The sequence below is a fragment of the Lynx canadensis genome, chromosome C1 (genome assembly GCF_007474595.2).
Source record: "Lynx canadensis isolate LIC74 chromosome C1, mLynCan4.pri.v2, whole genome shotgun sequence".
NCBI classification, from domain to species: domain Eukaryota; kingdom Metazoa; phylum Chordata; class Mammalia; order Carnivora; family Felidae; genus Lynx; species Lynx canadensis.
The window spans coordinates 192,661,552-192,681,411 of record NC_044310.1 but is presented as its reverse complement, the minus strand read 5'-3'; the positions used below and the strand labels follow the sequence as shown (position 1 = coordinate 192,681,411).

At 39.2% G+C, this 19,860-nt stretch overlaps 1 protein-coding gene across 5 annotated transcripts in view; it reads right to left on the bottom strand.

The window, feature by feature from the left end:
* The window catches only part of CREB1 (cAMP responsive element binding protein 1), a 60,973-nt gene extending 43,690 nt beyond the window's left edge, over positions 1-17,283 (bottom strand). For 3 of the 5 annotated variants that reach the window (XR_003971121.1, XR_003971122.1, XM_030326975.1), the window contains exon 1: positions 17,111-17,197. The gene's annotated coding sequence lies outside the window, so the exon portion shown is untranslated. Of the gene's footprint in view, positions 1-17,110 lie in introns of all 5 variants that reach the window. The other 2 variants (XM_030326977.2, XM_030326976.1) reach the window with 2 other exon arrangements.
* Between the last annotated feature and the right edge of the window lie 2,577 nt (positions 17,284-19,860).

Genomic DNA, 19,860 nt, shown 5'->3' with positions numbered 1-19,860 from the left:
CATGGTACCTCCTATAAGGGTATTCCCTCCTATTATAGGGAAGAAGCAGAAAATTATATGCTACTTCCACAGGAAATGTTGGGACAAAATCAGCCCAACTTGTGGGGTATCGAGATAGAAAGGTGGGATAAACATCCACAGAGCCAAATTAGAGGCCGCAGACACTGCAAGTATTAGTATTCTGACTCCTCACCCTATGTATAGTGTGCCACACTACACATGTACACATACAGGAAACAAAATTGAGTAAGTTAATGAAGGCTGCTCTTTTTTACTTTGGGACCCTACTTTGCTGGTATATTTGCTGGGTAATCTGGCACTGACTGGCAGCATAGGTAAGCAGAGAACAATCCCTAGCAGCAGCTACATGCTGAGGAAAGATTTCTGACAACAGAAATAAATTTCTGGTAATAACTGTGTCTAGAGGATTCACAATCAAAGAGATTACTTCTTACTTGTGTACCACTGTTATCATTTAGTGCCTGGCATATTACCTGTCAAAAATGAATTTACTAAAAATAATGACTACCTACTGTGATTCCATAAATAACACAAAAGCCCCAATGCTTTTCCAGAATTTATTATATTTATTTTATAACTCTGAAATTGATAGATCATCAGAACTGTGACTGATCCTTACGTGATTATTACATGCCATCGTAATGTATAATATATGAATACATTTTGCCATCATTCAGAGTTCTAGAAAAAGTCTTACAAGTGACAGTTAAAAAAAAGGAAGTAAAAATATCTCTGTGGAAATGAGTATAATAATATAGAATATAGAATCCACAAAGGAGATTACAAATGAAAAGATCAACAGACTTAACTGCATAGTTATTTAAAACATTCATATGACAAAAGACACTAAGACAAGTGCATAGGGAGAAAACATCTGCATATATAATTGACACAGTAACATCTAGAATACAGAGAAACTACTAGTCAACAAGAAACTCCTTCATTATTGACTAGTTCACAAAAATACATGCTCAAGAATATTCACTGTAGTGTTTTTTGTAACACTGAAAAACTGGAAACAAGTATCCATTATCAGAAGGACCATTAAAGAAATTACAACAATGAAAAAGGAGTCTGTACTATAACGACAGATAAAGCTTTCCAAGGCTGAGTGGAAGCGCAAGTCACAGAACACACCGTAAAGGAGAATTCCACTTATGTAAAAAAACAAGTCACACTGTTGTAAAACACGGCATATGTAGGCATCGAACAAGTATGGGAAGTTACATACTAAACTGTAAGCGGCGGCGGGGCACCTGGGTGGCGCAGTCGGTTAAGTGTCCGACTTCAGCCAGGTCACGATCTCGCGGTCCGTGAGTTCGAGCCCCGTGTCAGGCTCTGGGCTGATGGCTCGGAGCCTGGAGCCTGTTTCCGATTCTGTGTCTCCCTCTCTCTCTGCCCCTCCCCTGTTCATGCTCTGTCTCTCTCTGTCCCAAAAATAAATAAACGTTGAAAAAAAAATTAAAAAAAAAAAAAATAAACTGTAAGCGGCAGCTCTGGACAGAGGAAGATGTGGTGGAACTGGATAGGATGACGACTTTCACCTTGTACTTTTTACATAGTTTAGTATTTTGTTTTCTTCCCATCAGCATCACTTCAGAATTACTTGTACAATTTAAAAGATTTTAATTCCAGAAGTCATGAACAACATTTTGAAAACTATGAACCAAAAAACCATATTTCAATCATGATTTTGAGATACCTGTTGAAAAAAAATTTTTAATCTCAGATATTTTTATATGAATTTACTATTTTTATTAAATCTTGCCTCAATTGCTTACCCCATATTTCTAAACAGCAGAAATACTATTCTTTTTTTTTTTAAAAATTTTTTTTTCAACGTTTATTTATTTTTGGGACAGAGAGAGACAGAGCATGAACGGGGGAGGGGCAGAGAGAGAGGGAGACACAGAATCGGAAACAGGCTCCAGGCTCTGAGCCATCAGCCCAGCCCAGAGCCTGACGCGGGGCTCGAACTCACGGACCGCGAGATCGTGACCTGGCTGAAGTCGGACGCTTAACCGACTGCGCCACCCAGGCGCCCCCAGAAATACTATTCTTAAAAATTATCAAGTAACTTTATGATCACTTGTGATAACTGAGTTATATACTTACAGTCTGTGCTCTTTTAAACTAAAAAATTTAAGAAAGACATTAACAACAAGGCAACATCAACAACAAAATGGTTTTTGTACCCTAAATGTTGTCCATACTTTTGGTCAGCAAGAAAATAGCATGTGAAAACCACCTAATCGCAATAACATGCAAGTGAATCCATTTGAGGACAAGACTGAACTGAGTCAAGCTAAGTATGGGCAGAAATCCATAAACTTTTCTCCGTCTTCTCCCCCATGTCATCATTTTAATGCGAATAAAGATAAATATAACTTTATCATCATACCTCCTTTGTAGACAGAGTATACACCAACCATTTTTAAAAAACTTTATTCCAGGCCACATTTTTTTTTAAACCGGTGCTGTCACCTATATAGTTTCAATTCCCCATTAGAATAAAAGCAATCTAAGGTACGGATCATGTATCTTTTTCCCCCCACTATACAACATCAGGACTACTTAATTTTTTTCTGACATTTGAGGTATAGAACATCTTTATAACTTTTTGTTGCAGAAAAGAAAATATAATAAACAAAACCACTAGTTAACATCAATGATTATAGCTACAAGGACACATTCAAAATAAGAATGGGACTTTCATCCTTCTTCCCTCCCCAACTAGGTAATATTCTTAAAAAACAAAAACAAAAGTGTAATATTTTCAACAGGTAGGATTCTCTCATCTAAACTGCCACTGTTTTATTTTCATTTCTTTCATCCAGAAAGACTACCAATCTTTTTCAGATATGGGGACAGCCTTCTTAATGTTTATAACTCTTAGCTTAAGTAGGTATCAACATCTCAAGCAACAGCACAAATACTGTCTTTCATCAGAAAATTCTCAACGTGCTCTTCTCAAAGTGTAGGTGAGAATTGTTTAAGTAATAACAATTTGTTTCGGATTAGAAACTCACTGACTGAACTGAATCAGACACTATTTTACCATCAAGGTACTGAAATAGCAGTCTCTCAACTAGACTAAACTAACACTTGAAGTTGGTGCATTCTTTCTGGACTCTGAAAACTTTTGCTCTTTTTTGTTGGTATCTTCAGGTGGAGAGAGAAGAGATGTTACAGTATCATATGTACAATCTTCAATTTTGCTAACATCCCAGGAGCAGTCTAGCCAGAAGTGCAGTATGCAGACACAGGATCAATGACTACAGCCAATATGTGGGTGTCCAAAGTCGTTTGAAGAAAGGAGATTCTTAATTCATTACACAAATGAATGCTTTTCAGGAATACAAAAATTAAGAACGACTGAATACTGCTATGAAATAAGTAAAAGATTAGGTACATATAAGCTCAGAGAGAATGTTGTATAAATACTGGACCTGGAACATCAGTAACAGAATGGATCTCAGATATCACTGAAAATGTAGTATCAGCTTGACAGTCTGGGGGTTCTTCTTCCAATACTTTCACAATTATAAAACTCTGGGTTACTGATATTTAAAATTTGGAGATTTTCCTGATTTTTCCCTAAAAATTAATATAATCCTTTGCAAACCCTAAGTTTATAACAAATTTCAAAACAGTATCATGCCTAAAAGAATCAAAAATATTTAAGCCAATTCACAAGGATACATACCATTTTGCTATAATGTCTTCTAGAGTTCTGCCTCTCATTATGAAAAATAAAAAGTGAAGTGGTTCTTTGCATCATTCACCCAATGTTCAGAGAAATAAACAATGCGGCTGTGAGTAGTGGGGAAAGGGAGCCTAACACTTGGTGGGAAGCTGGATCTGTCACCAAGCAGTCACTGGAAAAATTAAACTTTTTGATTTTCAGTTTCCTCATCTATGAAAACAAGGAAGATGAATTAAAGAGTTCTTTCAATTTTAAATGCTCTGGCCCTGAGAAATGACACAAGATACATGTACACACACGTAATTATGCAGGCCACTTAATATAAATGAAGTATTTCCTTTTACTATATAATAATATTTACACAGTAAAAGAAGACAGATTCACTAGGAATAGGTCACCTAGCCTGCCTCTTGATCTTGGATTAGTACAGAGCTATTACCACTTACTGATTTATAAAATCATGAGAATGCAATACAACTTGAGATAATTAGCAATACTTAAAAAAAAAAAAAAATGCTACAAGACCAGACTACTAGTCAACAAAGATTCTCTTTCAATGTTGGACAGCGTCTCTTTTATCATTACATTGCTCTGGTCACATTTATTGTTAGTTATCAACTAAATAGTTATTAAATAGTTTTATAGTCCCCTTTCTTAATTCTCAAAGAGGATAAAGAAGTTTTTCCTTTCCATCTTAGAAAGCTTCAAGAAATTTATCTAAGATGGTATCACTTTGTACCCTTTACATGGTAAAGACAGTAGATACTGAAAACTTCACAATGTAGTTTAGAAAAACATCCCAGTAAAGCGTCAAATGAGTGCTTCCATGACATTTAAAGGAAAAGAAAATGTTCTGCAATAGTCAAGAGAGTGGGGGAACTCCAAAGCAGCACTGAGGATGGACACAGAATTCAAAAATGTGGGGAAGGAGGGTAACTTTTCTGGTAAGAAAAATGGTATGAGCCAAGGCTGACATTATAGTATGCTTTTAGAGAAATGAGTGAATCAGTGGCTGGGGTCAGATTCTGTACAGAAGCAAGGAGAGAAGACAAATGATAACAGAATAGTCACTCTAAAGCTATCAGCAATCACCTACTAGGACAAAATGAGAATTGAGAATGATGTCTCTTTAAAGTTACTGGGTTTAGAATTTCTATATTGCAGTGAATTTCACTTCTACTCTATATAGCAATATATCCTGAGAGAATTCACCACAAGTAACTAAATAAAACCAACAACATCTCCAATTTTCACAACTTACATTATATACGTTATACTTTTATTAGGATATCAGACCTGAACACTTACATGCCAGGCACTGTCAAATCACTCGGGAAAAAAAATACACAAATTTTTAAAAACACTTTCCTTTTGTGGAACTTACATTCTGTGTGGGAGCAGGGAGAGAAGGTAAGTAAAATGTATAATAAATCAGATGGTGAGGGTAGTGTATAAAAAATAAAGCTGAGAAGGATGTTGCAGGGATTTCCAAGATTCTAAAAGCTGACCAGTGAAAACGTCATTAATAAAGCAGCATTTAATTCACTCAGATTAGCTAGACCCAGTATATCATGTATACATTAGTGGTAATTTTTTAAATCAAATTGTCTGAACTTGTCAGGAATTATCTTCTAAATAACTGTCATAGGAATCAATATTATGGGAATTACCTGAAACTGAAATTTGGTAATAAATGAGTTTTAATGAAAATAAATAAATTAATTCACGTACTTAGCACCTCTACAGAACTATACTGAATCAGGGACAGATTTCTGGCAGCACTATGTTCATATCTATGTGCCTCTGTCAATTTAAGCAAAGCTCAGCAAACAAGAAAGCAAGTTCATATTGTCACTTTTGCTGAAAAGTCATTACAAAAGGAATGAATGCTGCAGATTTTACCTTGTTCTGCTTCCCAAAATATTTTGACCTTCAAGAAGTGCCCCAGTCCTTACAATCCTAAACATTCTATTCAGGTTCAACTTTATAAAAAATAAACCCATCTCCTCCACAATCTAGTTTACTTTTTAATTCCTTAAGTCTATGACCAATTTAATCCAGGATTTTGATTTATGAATAACGCGGCCATAACCAATGGAACATAAGATTACATGCTGTGATTTTTTTTTAAATGCAAATGACCTTAATTATAAATGAGAAAAAAACCTCACCCTTACCCTAACAAGTGGCTGATGCCTCCTAAACTCAAAGCCCAGGGATTTAAGGAAAGCACAACCCTAAAGTCTCCAGGGTAACCTCCTTGATGTGTAAAAGGTACATTTGGGCACATGATTTTAAAACTATATGATTATTTTGGGGCGCCTGGGTGGTTCAGTAGGTTGAGCGTCCCACTTCAGCTCAGGTCATGATCTTGTGGTTTGTGAGTTCCAGCCCCGCTTTGGGCTCTGTGCTAACAGCTTGGAGCCTGGAGCCCGCTTCAGATTCTGTGTCTCCTTCTCTCTCTGCCCCTCCCAAGCTCATGCTCTGTCTCTCTCTCAATAGTAAATGAACGTTAACAAAAAAAAAAAACAACCCAAAAAACTGTATGATTATTTTGTTGTCATAGTCAAATATATTACTAGAAATATTTTGCAGAAGTATAAGTAGAAACATCTATGGACGATACCGAATACTCTCTACATGTTTTGTAGCTCTTATTTCGTTTTTAGGATATTATGACTATTTAAAAGTATTCTAACACATTCTTAACAACTCCAGCATGTCTTGATTAATTCTCTAAAGTGTTATGATTAATTTACTAAAGAAAGTAATGAAATGTTCAGGTGCTACACAAGACTTCGGCTTTCCAACAGTCAATAACTATGCTGTACTGCCGTTTTTTCTTCTATTTTTTTTCCCCGTACATTTTTTGGGGATTGTTAACTTTGAAGTACTTGTCATGTCACTCTTTAATATGCTCAATCTAGTGGAATGGAGATGTATGCAATCAATACTGGAAATTTAGCAATGCTTCAGGTTTCTGATGCTAGTAGTAAATGGTTGTTTGGTATTAAAAATAGCATATCTTCACTAAAACCAGAGAGGAAAACAGCATATTCAAATGCTGTATGTGTATACATAATGCATGTAGGTATGTATATACGTACCTACACATATACCCCCCTCCAACAGGTATCAACTTCAACTGTAAAATTTTATTAGAATAATCACACCCTAACAAAATGAAATTATACATTTTTTGAAAAAGAGTATGAATGGGAAATGTGACAAACTAAAATAAATTGGTGTCTTTATCAAGTTAAGTAAATTCTAACAGTTTTCAGAAACAGTTTACTCTGTGCTCCTACCAAGGTCTTTCTTCCTTAATTGGGAGAATAAATCTGCCTCTAGTCCAGATATTAGAGGAAGGCAAGAAGTTGTACATGAAGTTAATTCTGTGTGATTTGAACTCAATGAATTTTAAACATTTTTAATACAAAAATAAAAGCCTAAAGGTTGCTTATATATTTTTATAAATTCTTTTTATCAGTAGTAAATATCAGTATAACCCAACCACCACTACCAAAAAACTAAGGCAGCATACCGCAAAGGGAAATCTTTCCAATTTTATTTAATAAAATTAACTCCTTATTTGTTTATTGGACTCAACTCAGAGAAACTGCTTTAAGTTAAATATTTATATTTTATTATTTATTGCAGTTTTATAATTACCACGGTATTTGGATGCTATTTTTAAAGTCATTTTTAAATGTGTAGCATGTGCTACAAGAAAGACACTGTTCTCAAAGTACTTACCACGGTGAATTAGAAAAATGTTACATGATTTATAGAAATTCACTGCACGATGACAGCCTTCCTAGGACTAATTCTATAGTACCTTTCAACAGAAAAGCTTTAGTGTTTTCTCAAACCAAAGTCATTATTTTTTAAGTATTGGCAAAATGTATTTGCCTCGCTTGCCTTCAAGTAAGACTACTTACGGCTCTCAAACGAGCCTTCATGTATCTGGTCACCAAGAGACAAACAGTGTTGCTTAGCAAGGAAGCAACCATGACTGTGCATTATTTTAGATAACATTTTATCCCATTACTTCCCATTCTCCTTTCCCATGCAATACTATGTTTACAGCTTTTTACACCTAAGCATTTCAAAGAAGTGAGCCTATATAAACTTCTACATATGAAGTTCCACTAAATGGATTTTTTGGAGCTGAATTTTTTTTAAAGGACTTAAGGATAAAAGGATTACACACCTCCTACATGCAGTTACTTTTAGAAAAGCAATTTCTGTGTTGACTAAAGAGTGAAACTCTTAACATTTTAAGTTGATTCATAAACTAGCTCAATGCTAAAACTGTAAGGACCCACAAAAGTTACGCTCTGAAGTTAAATATTTAAAGCCTACTACTTCATTTACTCAATAAAACCTGAGAGACTATGTGAAAATCACTACATTCAAATGGAAAATGAATATCCAAGTGTGTTTATAAAGTTAAACATTTATTATTTTGACAGCTCTGTTTTGAACTAAATTTTGAAATGCTATTCTTGGTGAATTATTTACAAATTAGACATGGAAGAGTGAAAATTCACTTTTCCTGAAGTGAGACGGCACATGTTACAGGAGAAGTCATAAGACAGGAATCCTGCTTTTAGTTCTGACTTCACAGATGGAGAACTAGACATGTTGAGAGATTTGCAAGGAATCTGCAAGACTGTGCAGGGCTATACCACACAGCCTCCAATATTAGAAAATGTGAAGAATTCTTTGTATATTTGGCAATGGAACTGCACGAACAATTAAGCCACGTGCTAAGCATTTTTATTATGTTTTGCTCACTAGAAAAAGCCTGGCACCTAAGGGACCAAGGACACACTGGACTACACTGAAAAATTAGCCATGGTTGGGCGCCTGGGTGGCTCAGTCATTTGGGTGGCCGATTGCGGCTTTGTGATTTCGAGCCCCACATCGGGCTCTCTGCTGTCAGCACAGAGCCTGCTTCGGATCCTCTGTCCACCCCCGCCGGCTCACGTGCTCATGCTCTCTCTCTCAAAAACTTAAAAAAATAAAAATAAACATTAGCCATGGTTAAGCTACAAAGCTGATAAATTACAAACAGACAACAGCAAAGTTTTACTTAAAGATTCACTTCAATTTTATGTATCTTTATTTTTACTCCTAAAAGAATCAACATGAAGTCCAATCTTTCAGGTAGATGTATTATTTTAAGTTTATTTATTTATTTTGAGAGACACAGCATGAGTGAGGGAACAAGAGAGAGGGAGAAAGAGGGAGGGAGGGAGGGAGCGAGAGAAAGAGGGAGGGAGGGGGAGGGAGGGAGGGAGGGAGGGAGGGAGGGGAGGAGAGAGAGAGAGAGGAGAGAGAGAGAGAGAGGAGAGAGAGGAGAGAGAGAGAGAGAGAGAGAATATCCCAAGCAGGGCTCGAGGGGCTTGAACTCATGAACCGCAAGATCATGACCTAAGCCAAAGCCAAGAGTCAGACGCTCAACCGACTGAGCCACCCAGGAGCCCCTTTTATAAAGCTTACTTATTTTATTTTACTTATTTATTTTTTACTGACCTGGTAGTGATTTCTGGCAAGGTCGTTTTGATTTATACAATCTTATGCCATTTCTCAAGTCTCAGAGGCAAAAAGTATTAGTAAGGCATCAGAGGTTAATGAAAACTCAAAGTGGAAAAACTTCTTAAGCTATGGGAAAATGAGCATAATTTCCTTTGCTTTAAAAAAATAAATCTTTAACTTCAGTAAGTTTTAATTATCTAAAGCATGTATGTCTGCTTCCTTTAATCTGTGCAACTCTACAGGAACTGTTTTTAATCCTGCATTTCAAAGCTGTGACCATCCCAAGAGGGAATCATTCATTAAACAAATACGTTTTCTGTGCCTATTATATAAGAAGTGTTCCATCAAAAACTATGGGGACTACAGTTTAAAACAGACAAGAAACTTTCTCTCAAAGAGGTTACAAGCTAATAACAGATAAAATATGTGTTATATACAAAAGGGCTAGGCAATTATAAACTAATCATTATGACCAGTTTGCCTATAAATTCCCTCCAAAAAATATTTAAGAACAATGATTTAAAACCATAAACTTCCAGTTTGAAATGACAGAAATACAACAAATTATGGAAAAAAACAAATCATGTCTTTCTCCTGATGTAGATCTAATTAGTAAGATAACAGTATTTTTTTAATACCTTGGCTAGAATATTTCCTCCAAGTGAACTTTTATATACCTATTTATGCAACTACTATATAGTACTTTTAGAAACAAAAATTCTAGACCATTAATAAAGCTAGAAACGTGAAAACTTTCATCACAAAAAGACAATGCTACAAAAAAGTGATGAAGCCTATGCTTTACTGTTATTTCTTGCTCAGAGAAGAGGCTCTTCCAGCAAATAAATCATTTAAGTTCTCCAGAGCTCAGTTTAGTCATCTGCAAAAAATGAAGGAGTTACTCCCTCCCTTAATGGTAAAAGTTTGTTAAGCGTGAATTCCCCCAATATGGTGGAGTATTATGAGTAATACACTATACTCATACGAGCATCATAATAAATTCTTCATAAGAAATAATTCTCAAATATAGTGCTTCAAATGAAAATGTTTCATTCAAAGTTGTTATTTCTTGATTTATACCTCATTCTACTTCCATGTCTTCATTTTGGTTGTCCTTACCACTGCCTAGAACACATTGCCTTTCAATGCTACCTATCCAAGTTCTTCAGTATTCAGTTTAAATTCTGTCTTTCTCATAAAACTTTTCCTCACCAAACTCTTTCTCTTCTAAACTGTATAGCCCTTCAAGACAGTAGTGAAAAACTGATATTCCGTCATGTATAAATCCTTCTTTCTTACATGATTTTTGTCATCTCTACTATACTGTAGGTTCCTGAAGGTTCTCCAGCTTTACTGTTTACAGCAACTAGCATGACGCTTCATTTAACATCTACAAAAATACTTAACTGAATAAATCTTCTTATGATTATTTCACTCACTTTAAAGTCAATGGTCAATAAATGTTCACTGAATAAATGACTAGGCTGATAAACGACAGTAAGTAAAACCAAAGCATCATTATTATTCGTCACAGCAAACAAAGCTGCTACTGATAACTTTTAAAGAAATGATACCCCTTTAAGAATACAAATAGTTCGCAACAAGCAATAATTTTCACTTCAGTGATATTTCTGAGTCTCCTATTGCCAACCATCTACACAAATAGGGATAATGACCCTCAGAATAATGGTTATTCAGCTTTGGCTGAATTAAACATTTTTAGTTACATTTATATGGTCATAAAATCATAACCAGAAACTCACACAGATAACCAGCTCATTAGATATACTCTTAAAGTTAAGAAAGCAATCTCAGTTTCAGAGAAGATTCACTAACCTTTCGGAAAGAAATTTCCTATTACCATTGGTGTAAGTCAACTTTCAGACCTACCCTCTACTCCTACACCAACATCATTATCAATTTTAACTTCCTACTGAATTCTCTCTTCTACAACAAAAGGTCAGTCTTTACTTCTCTCCTTGAGGCAGGAAACTCACCAATGATCCCTCAGATTTTACTCCCCAATCTTGCTCTTTGTTAGATTATTCAGAGATCCTAGATTAATCCAACAGCAGAAAGAAAACTGATAAATGCTTTTCATCTTTGTTCAGACAGCCCATCACATTCGTGGTAAACTCCTTTTTTACTTTTACCCCAGCATAAGAAAAAGCAACTCAGACATTTAAAAGTTTATCAAGAAGTACTACTTTTTTTAAATTGAAATTCATGAGCTAGCCCCAAGAACTGATTAAATAATATTGAAGGTAATTTTTTCACTGGAGATGTAAAATACTGTCTTCTACTTATCTATAGGAATACATACCAGAATATGAATGACTAACCTTTTTCCCCCTCTTCTTTCTGATAAACTAGAAAACAGGTGAGTAAAACTCTAGGTAAAATATAACATAACTTATCTTTGAGGCCACATCTGGCAGAGCTAAGAATGCAAAACAAAACAAAGAGGAGTATGTATACGTTAAGGGGGAGAAGCATTCTGAATGTGAAGAAAATCCAATGGCTACTCTTTATCCAAGTTACAAACACGTCTCAAAACCTACATTTACAGATATTATGGTATAGAATAAGATTGAAACCATCTTTTCTTCTTACGCATTCAGAAAGTTGACCAGGGTTCACCTCTTAAACCATGACTGAGTTAGCACGTAAAACTGGCAGCGGAAAACAGTCATTTTCACATTATCAGTTTGTCCATTTAGTTCATGATCTTTACTTCTACCACAAAAGGCAATTTACTGATTTCAGCATACTGTGAGAAATCATTTAATTCCCTGTCGCCCACAGATGTGTTCCAGAAGGAAAATTTTCTGCCTTTGCAGATTTCACTAATCTACCTCCAACTCCCCAAACCTGTAAAGATTAGTGCTTTTACTAACTGAGCAGGTAAAAACAGAAAATATTAGTATTTAACATGAAATACTAGTAAATCCTCAAAATAATAGTAGGACAATATTCTTACACTAAGAACTTCAGCTCAAGTAACTGGCAATGTGAGCATACAAAAATGAGATACACCACAACAGCTTCATTTAATGACTTGTTTTTTGAAAGATAAAGGCCTTAAGTGTGTCCCTGCTGCAGGATTATTAGTTATCATTTTCTTTCTAAGTTTAATCAACTTAAAATACTTACAGCATGTGTATTTTAAAGATAAATACACTAACAGCATGTAAAACGTACCAAATAGTTAAATGCTACCTAGAAGAGCCAAAAAAAAAAAAAAAAAAAAGAGAGGTACTGAAACCTGTTTGTTTCTAGCTGAAATGAGTATTACTTGGTCCAACTGGATGACCAAGGACTTACACTTACACACACACACACACACACACACACACACACATCATGTAAGCAGTGTAGTCTAAGTAAACAAGCATATAGACAAGCATTCTATTTATATATTAGCTATATTTATTGCTACTTAATTAGGTATAAAATATAAAACTCACTGATAATTACACTAAGAAATACTAGAAAATCATCAAAGAAAAAGTTAATGTGAAAACAAAATGCCACAGGGACAAAGCTCGTACTCCAATCAGCATTAGGAGGTAGTAATATCGCATGAGAACAGTCTGCTTAAGCGGAAAAAAAAAAGTACTTGAGGTGTTCTTTCTCATTTAGAGAAAAAACTATAGACACTTTTTTTGGTGCAATAATAGAAGTAGTCTGTTCAGGGTGTAAGAATCTCAACAAAAGAGTTACATTCAGACTAAACTCACTTTGTGAGTTAACTCTTACCCAACTTACTTGCCTTTTCATGCACATCTGGATCACTTCACTAAAACTTTTAAAAACTGGAGCTAAAAAGGTAGTAAGACAGTTCAAATAACCACTTCCTGTCAGAAACTGGTATTTCTTATTCAAAAGAAATGTCTTTCATTTAAAAAAATAAAGGCATAATGACAGATTCCCTTAGTTTAAAAGGTCATACAAGACCCAAAAATAAAACCAGCTCACTAACCAGTTAAACACAGGCACATCCATACGATGAACTGTCTCATTAAAAAAAAAAAAAAAAAATATGAAGCCCTTAACATACTGAAATAAAACAATTACTCAGCTGTATTAGGTGAAAGAAAGCAAGATACAGGATAGTGTATTTAGTATATAATACCATTTGTAAAAAGAAAAACAATGTGCAACACAGGGCGGGGAGTACATACAATATTTGCCTTTACATGGATAGAATTATCTACAAGGACAAATTGGTAACACTTGAGCAATGGGAATGAGGTGAGGGTGTATCACATGACCACCTGCTGTATTACATTTTATGGTGAATCATGGACTATCTGAATGAATTACTAAAAAAATTAAATTGAAAATATAAATACATACATTCTGCCTTATTAGTCGTCATGTCCCCCAAAGTTTCCTGAGGATAGAGATAAAACAGTGTAATCCATCTCTGGAGTCTCTGTAGCTTTCGGCCCAGTGGACTAAATGTACTACTACTACTACTACTGAATAATTTTAATATTTAGGCAATATTTGATGAGCGCTTGTGAAGTGCCTGACATTTAATATGTATTAACTTATATAATATCTCCATTTCTATGAGGTAGGTAGAGTATATTTATGACGAAGGAAACTGAGGAATGGAGAAATCTGAAGGTCCATAGCTAGAATTTAAAATAAAGCTTAAAAATGAATAGCTAATCATTAATTGAGTCCTAAGGAGGTACGTTATAATTATCTCACAGCCCTATAAATTGGGCAGTATTCTATTTAAACAGGTAAGGAAACTAAGGTGAGAAAGATTAAGGCACTTCCGTAGGTCACAAAATTTCCTAAGGGTGGGCACATGACAGCGGTGGCAACAGCAGGAATGAAACCCAGGCCGTGAGTCCAAACCCCGTGCTCTTTTCCACTAACTACATTGTCACAGTAAATGCTAACCAAATATTTGAATTAACCACGAACTATTGCCTCAAGGTGATTCTGTAGCAGAGATGAGTTCACACAGGACTAAGAAAAAAGAAATCCTTGCATTTTTTTCCATTCGCTGTTCTTAAATTCAGATTGAGCTCCGCAGCCATCAGAAAGTGACACTGTACATCCAGGAATACACGTTCGTAAGACTCTGCCACAGGCTGCTGTGAACAAGTCTTTATAACCCGTCTCTACAAGTTACTTTATGGAGTAAGTGAAATTATAAATTTCAGCGATACATTGTAAGCATTAAGATACAATTTTCTGTACTGTGGAAAAACAGGAAAAGATTTTTAAATGAGTGAGTAGGGAATACATACTTGGCTTTACTATGACCATATGACATCCAAAAAACAAAACCCAATGTCTTAGGATGAGAGCTAAACATAAAGCTACTTCTCTACAAAATGAAAAATGCTGTTAATTAGATACAATCAAGAAAATGAATGTCAAAAAGCAGGAAAAGAAGATACCATTTTATGGATTGGGGTTTCTAAGTTTCCTTAGGCTCTCAGGTGAGAAAAAAAAAAAGTCATTCAAAAAGGGGTAACATCGGTTTTTAAGTGTCCTTTTAACATGTTTCAGTCTGTCTCAGTCAAAGATTCATTTTGCTTTCTGGAATACATGTGTCCAATAAAAAAAAAAAGGTGCAAGCATATTTAACTGTAATTTCTACTGACCTGGGAAGTGACGTTAAGTATAACTTATGGCCATGCTCCAAGTGAACATTCAAATATTAATGAATATAAAAGTTTGAAAAGTTCCACTTGGAATTGCTAAGAATTGCAGATTATCAACTATAAATAAAACAAAACGTAAAAGAGCTTCTGGAGACGAGAGGAAAAAAATCCATCGGACACTTTTTTTTTTTTTTTTTAATTCACAAAGAGTCATTGTCACACATTCTCTGTAAGGGACAAATAGTCTACTCAACTGATGCTGGCTTGCAGAAAATCTTCAGGACACACAGCAAACTATCGCATCATCAATACTATAATTTCTTCAGTGTTTGGAAGCAAGATCATCTTCCCAATCCTTATGTAAACTCTTTACTGCATCTTAATAAAGTTTCCCAGCAATGATAAATTTCTAAGGTTTTTTTTTGTTTGTTTGTTTGTTTTTTTTTTTTTAAGACTTGCACTAGGATAAAGTAGGTTTTGGAAAAGTGACTTGGATACAGAAAAAAAATCAAAAGACAGTGCTTCTATTACCAATCAGTATTTATTCTGAACAAGAAACCTTGTAGTATCCATCACAATGCTATCACACTATGACAGTAAGTCTTTTCAAAACAAATAACGTGTTCATTTTTTGTATCACCTAAAATAACCGTTTTGGCTTTACTTTTAAATCAGGAAATGAGCCGTGAGTGCAAAAAGATTTCAATAGCTGGCAACCGAAGTTATCTTTTAAACCAAACCTTTAAAGGCAGAACTGATGCAAACGAAGTCTAGGATGAAATTCCAACTTCTTAGGAAGGTATGACAAACTTAAATAGGTCATATTCCAGGTCCCTTAAAAACTGTCTTTTAATCTTTAACGTGTCAACGACTTTTCTGCGGTTCCTTTTACCAACAGGCAAAGAAAAAACAAGCCTTGTGGCTTCAACTATTGTCCGTCTCCTGCAAGGGTTACTTACTGCATGGGAAGCAAACACTGGACACTTCTAAATACTTATTTTTAGATTTAGTATTAATCTCTTACTTAAGTTTAGATAGAGACATGTGGGAAGCTTGGTTGGGGGTGGGAGATCCGGAGGACCAAAACTCGGTTGGCATTGTTGGCCCCCAAAATATAAAAAATAGATGTAAAACAAAAGTGCATCGCCTAATATTCGTTTCAACGAAGTGCTTCAGAATGATAGATCTCAAGTGATTATTACCTTTTTGAAAAGGGTTAAAACCGAAACTGTTTTCAAACACCAGCTTCCCTTTTACAGGATCCCAACAGTTTTTTAAAAAGTTTTACAAATATGTTTTTCTTAGCCCCCCCCTTCCTCCCCGAAAGAATGCATTTCCATGACTACTGCCTTAAAAAAAAAAAAAGAGCGAGGGAAAAGAGTCAAAAATTATATTAAAAAGCACGGCTCTCACCATCTCAACTAAGCAGAAAAAGAACAGAAAACAGTATGTCCCCAATGGGGTGGGAGCGGGGGAAAAGGGCATGAATAAAATACAGAACGAGAGGAAACCTTTGGTTTCGAACTTTATTGCACAAAGAGAGTGGAGAGAAGAGTAGGTCAGACGTTGCAGCGCTTCCCCTCGCGAAGCGGGCATGGCAGACACCGAGGCTACCGGGAAGGCAGGCACCTTCACCTCCTCTGCCCTCAACTGTCGCCTTCTTCCTCCTCCACCCCCCGCGGGCACCCCGGCGGCGCTGCCCCGGCGGACGGCCGGGCCAGATCGGGCCGGGCCGGGGGCGAGGCGGGCGGCGGGGGCCGGGCGAGCGGCCGGGCGGCGCGGGGGGCAGCGGCGGCCGGGCGGGCGGCGGCGGCCTCCCCCGGCGGCTCCGGCTCCCTCTCCCTCTCCGCTCCCGCCCGCCCTGCGGCGTCTTTAACGCGTGCGCCCTCTCGCCTCTTCCTTCCTCCCTCCCACCACCCCCCTCCGTCTCTCCCCCCCCGCCCTCCCCCCTCCGCCCCCCCCCTGATCGCCGCCGCTGGCTGCATTCAGAGTCTCTGCCCCCCCCCGCCGCTGGCTCCAGTCCGCCGCCATTATTCTTTGTTCGCTGCGAGCGGCGGCGATGTTGTGGGGCTCGGGCGGAGGCTCCATCTTTACCGCGGCCCCTCCTGCGAGGGGAAGGCCCCGAGCGCGGTGTCCGCGCCTCCCCGTCCCCCCTCCGTCCCCCCGGCTCTCTCCGGCTCCTGCCTCCTCCTCCTGCTCCTCTTACCGGTGGTACAAGCTCCTCCGTCACTGCTTTCGTTCGCGGCCCGGATCTCGCTGGAGTTTTAATTCTCTCCCCCACGTACCACACCGCGTCAAACTACCCTCCGCCGCGTCACTCACCAACACTCCGCTTCTCCCAGCCGCCCGGGCCACAGGCAGCAGCAGCCGCCGCCGACTGAGGAGCCGCAGCCTGGGAGCCAGCCATCGCCGCCCTGCCGTGCGAGCGGCCGCGCACGGAAACAGCCGAGCTCGTCCCTGAGGAGCTCGAGCTTCCCCTCCCCCCCGCTAGGCTTCTCTCCTAAGCCTTCGGGCTCCTTCGCCAAGGAGAAGGCGTTCCGCGGGGAGTGGGGGGAGGCGGCGAAGGTGGGAAGGGACGGCGGGAGGGAGGAGTGGTCTGAGTCCCGCCGTGTCGTTTTGGCGAATAAAAACCCGGCGGCGGAAATTTGCCGGAGGAAGGTGTGTGTGAATGTGGCCCCGTGGGGAATTCCCTAGGGGTGTCGACGGCTGGGTGGAAACCCCCGCGCGGGCCAGCCCCTGCGGCGGTAAGCGGCGGGCTCTAAGGCGGCTGCGGCGGGCCGGCCTGGGCCTTGGGCCGTGGGCCCTGGACCCTAGCCCCTAGTCCCTAAACGCCGTCTACCCCGGGAACTTTCGAACGCTGCGGGGACGTGGCCGACGCGCCGCGGGGTCTGGAACGCGGCTCGGTGCCGGAGTAGGGCGAGCCGGGAGGAAGGGCGGCGGAGGCTCTGCAAACGCCGCCAAGCCTGGTGCCGGGGGGCCGGGCCGGGTGCTGGGACCCGGGGTCGCTGCGCTGCCCCGGCGTTGTGGTAGCCCGGTGGGAGGGGTTTGCCCGGCCGGCGGCCTCTCCTCTGCGTGAGTGAGCGGAGAAACCTGGAGGCCGCCCGCCCTGCTCTTCCGTCTCCGGCGGGTAGCGGGGGGCGGGGTGGGGGAGGGGGTTGTAGCTGGAGCTCCAGGGACTTGTGGCACCTCGCAGGGTGCAACCGGGCAGCCAGGCCCGGGAATGATCTGTTCGGTCCTCGGGGGCCTCCGAGCAATCACCTGTCCAGATCGAGGTTGCTCTTGGGCACTCCGAAATATGACCTCCCTTCCCCCACCTGCCCGCTTTTTTTTTGGGGGGGGGGGGACCTTACTGGTCGCTGTCTTTTCATAGCCGTTTTCCACCTCAGTGGTTTACACCCATTGTGCCCTTTTCTTCACCACCCCACTCCCACTCTAAACCCGACAGTGTGACTAACGTTCCCTCGACTACCGAAACTGCTATCTCAGAGGTCGCTCAAGGCCACGCTTCTGACTCTTTATTCTTTTTACTGAACTCTGCGGTCCTCTCCTAGGGCTCATGTCTATTATAATTCTCCTTCTGTCCTCTATCTTTCGGAAGCTGAACGAGAGGGTTCAAATCTGACCCCCACCCCTTACTGGCTTCCTGTTACAAAGAAGAGTTGCTCTTCCCAGTGCTCTAGATCCCCTTCTGCTTTCTCGGGGACTTTGGGCTGAAGAGGGGTCCCCTTTCCTTCTGTTATTTTCAACCCTTCTTTCACTGCTGGCTTTTCTGTTACTTGAACATGCTTAACTCTCTCATTTATTTAAAATGTTTCTCTCCTTCAATCTTTCTCAAGCTATGACTGCAGCTGTCTCTTCCCCAGGGGACATTCTCACATGTTCCATTCCTCAGCCCTTTCCAGTCTGGGTTCTGTTCCTACCACTCACCTGAAGCAGCTCTGAATTGTCACACGCAAGCTTCCGTCCTCATCTTACAAGACCTCATTCTAGTTTTTGATACTATTGACCACACCCCTCACTTAAATATGCTTTTCCTTCTGCTCTTATAGCAAAGTTTTCTTCTTATTTTTCTGATTGTTCTTTGACAACCAGCTTCTCCGTTATCCAGATATTGGAATCCTGCTGAGATGAGCCCCAATGTGTACTTTGTCCGTGGTCTCATCCGCATCCAGTAGCTTCAGGTTCCCTCTGCCAAAGACTGTCCAGCCCATAACTCAAGCCTAGATCTTGCTCTTGGACTCTGGATTCATATTCCTAACTGACCTTGCTACACTTCCGTTTGGATGACTGCGCCATGTCAAACTCAACCTGTATATCATATTCCCTCCAAAATCCTCTTCCCATAGCCCTTGGATTAGTAAAGGGCATCTACTCAGTTCAAGCCAGAAACTTAAGATACTTCTGACACACATCAGAACCCCCTAAACTTGTCTGCCTTAGAAAATTGGATTTGTGGCCTCTCTCCTTTCCTGTAGCCACTTTTCATTCTCTAGTATAGACAATCTTCACTCTTTGAAGTTCCTGCAATAACTACCATCTAGGTCCTACAGAACTGTTTTTGGGGTATTCCAATCCATTTGCCATACCGTAGCCATAGTAATATTTTTAAAAATATAAATCTGATCTAGTCACTACTCTGCTTGAATTCCTTTAATAGTTTCCCTTTGCTTACTGAACACAGTCTAAGCTCCTTATCATGAACACCAGACCCTCCACCATCTGGGCTTCTCATTCTCCCCAGCTCCCCCAGCTGTCTCCCTAGCTCTAAGCACTCCAGCCATATTATTCTTTTCATTTTTTTCTAGGCTGTTCCCTCTCTCTCTCTCTCTCTCTTTTTTTCCCCTACTGTAGGCTCTCATTTCAAGGTATACAGTTGTTTTTCCCTACCCTCTGGAATTCTTTTTACTACCCACTCCCCCTACCAAACGGTAACTTCTCACTTTCTTTTCTGACTCA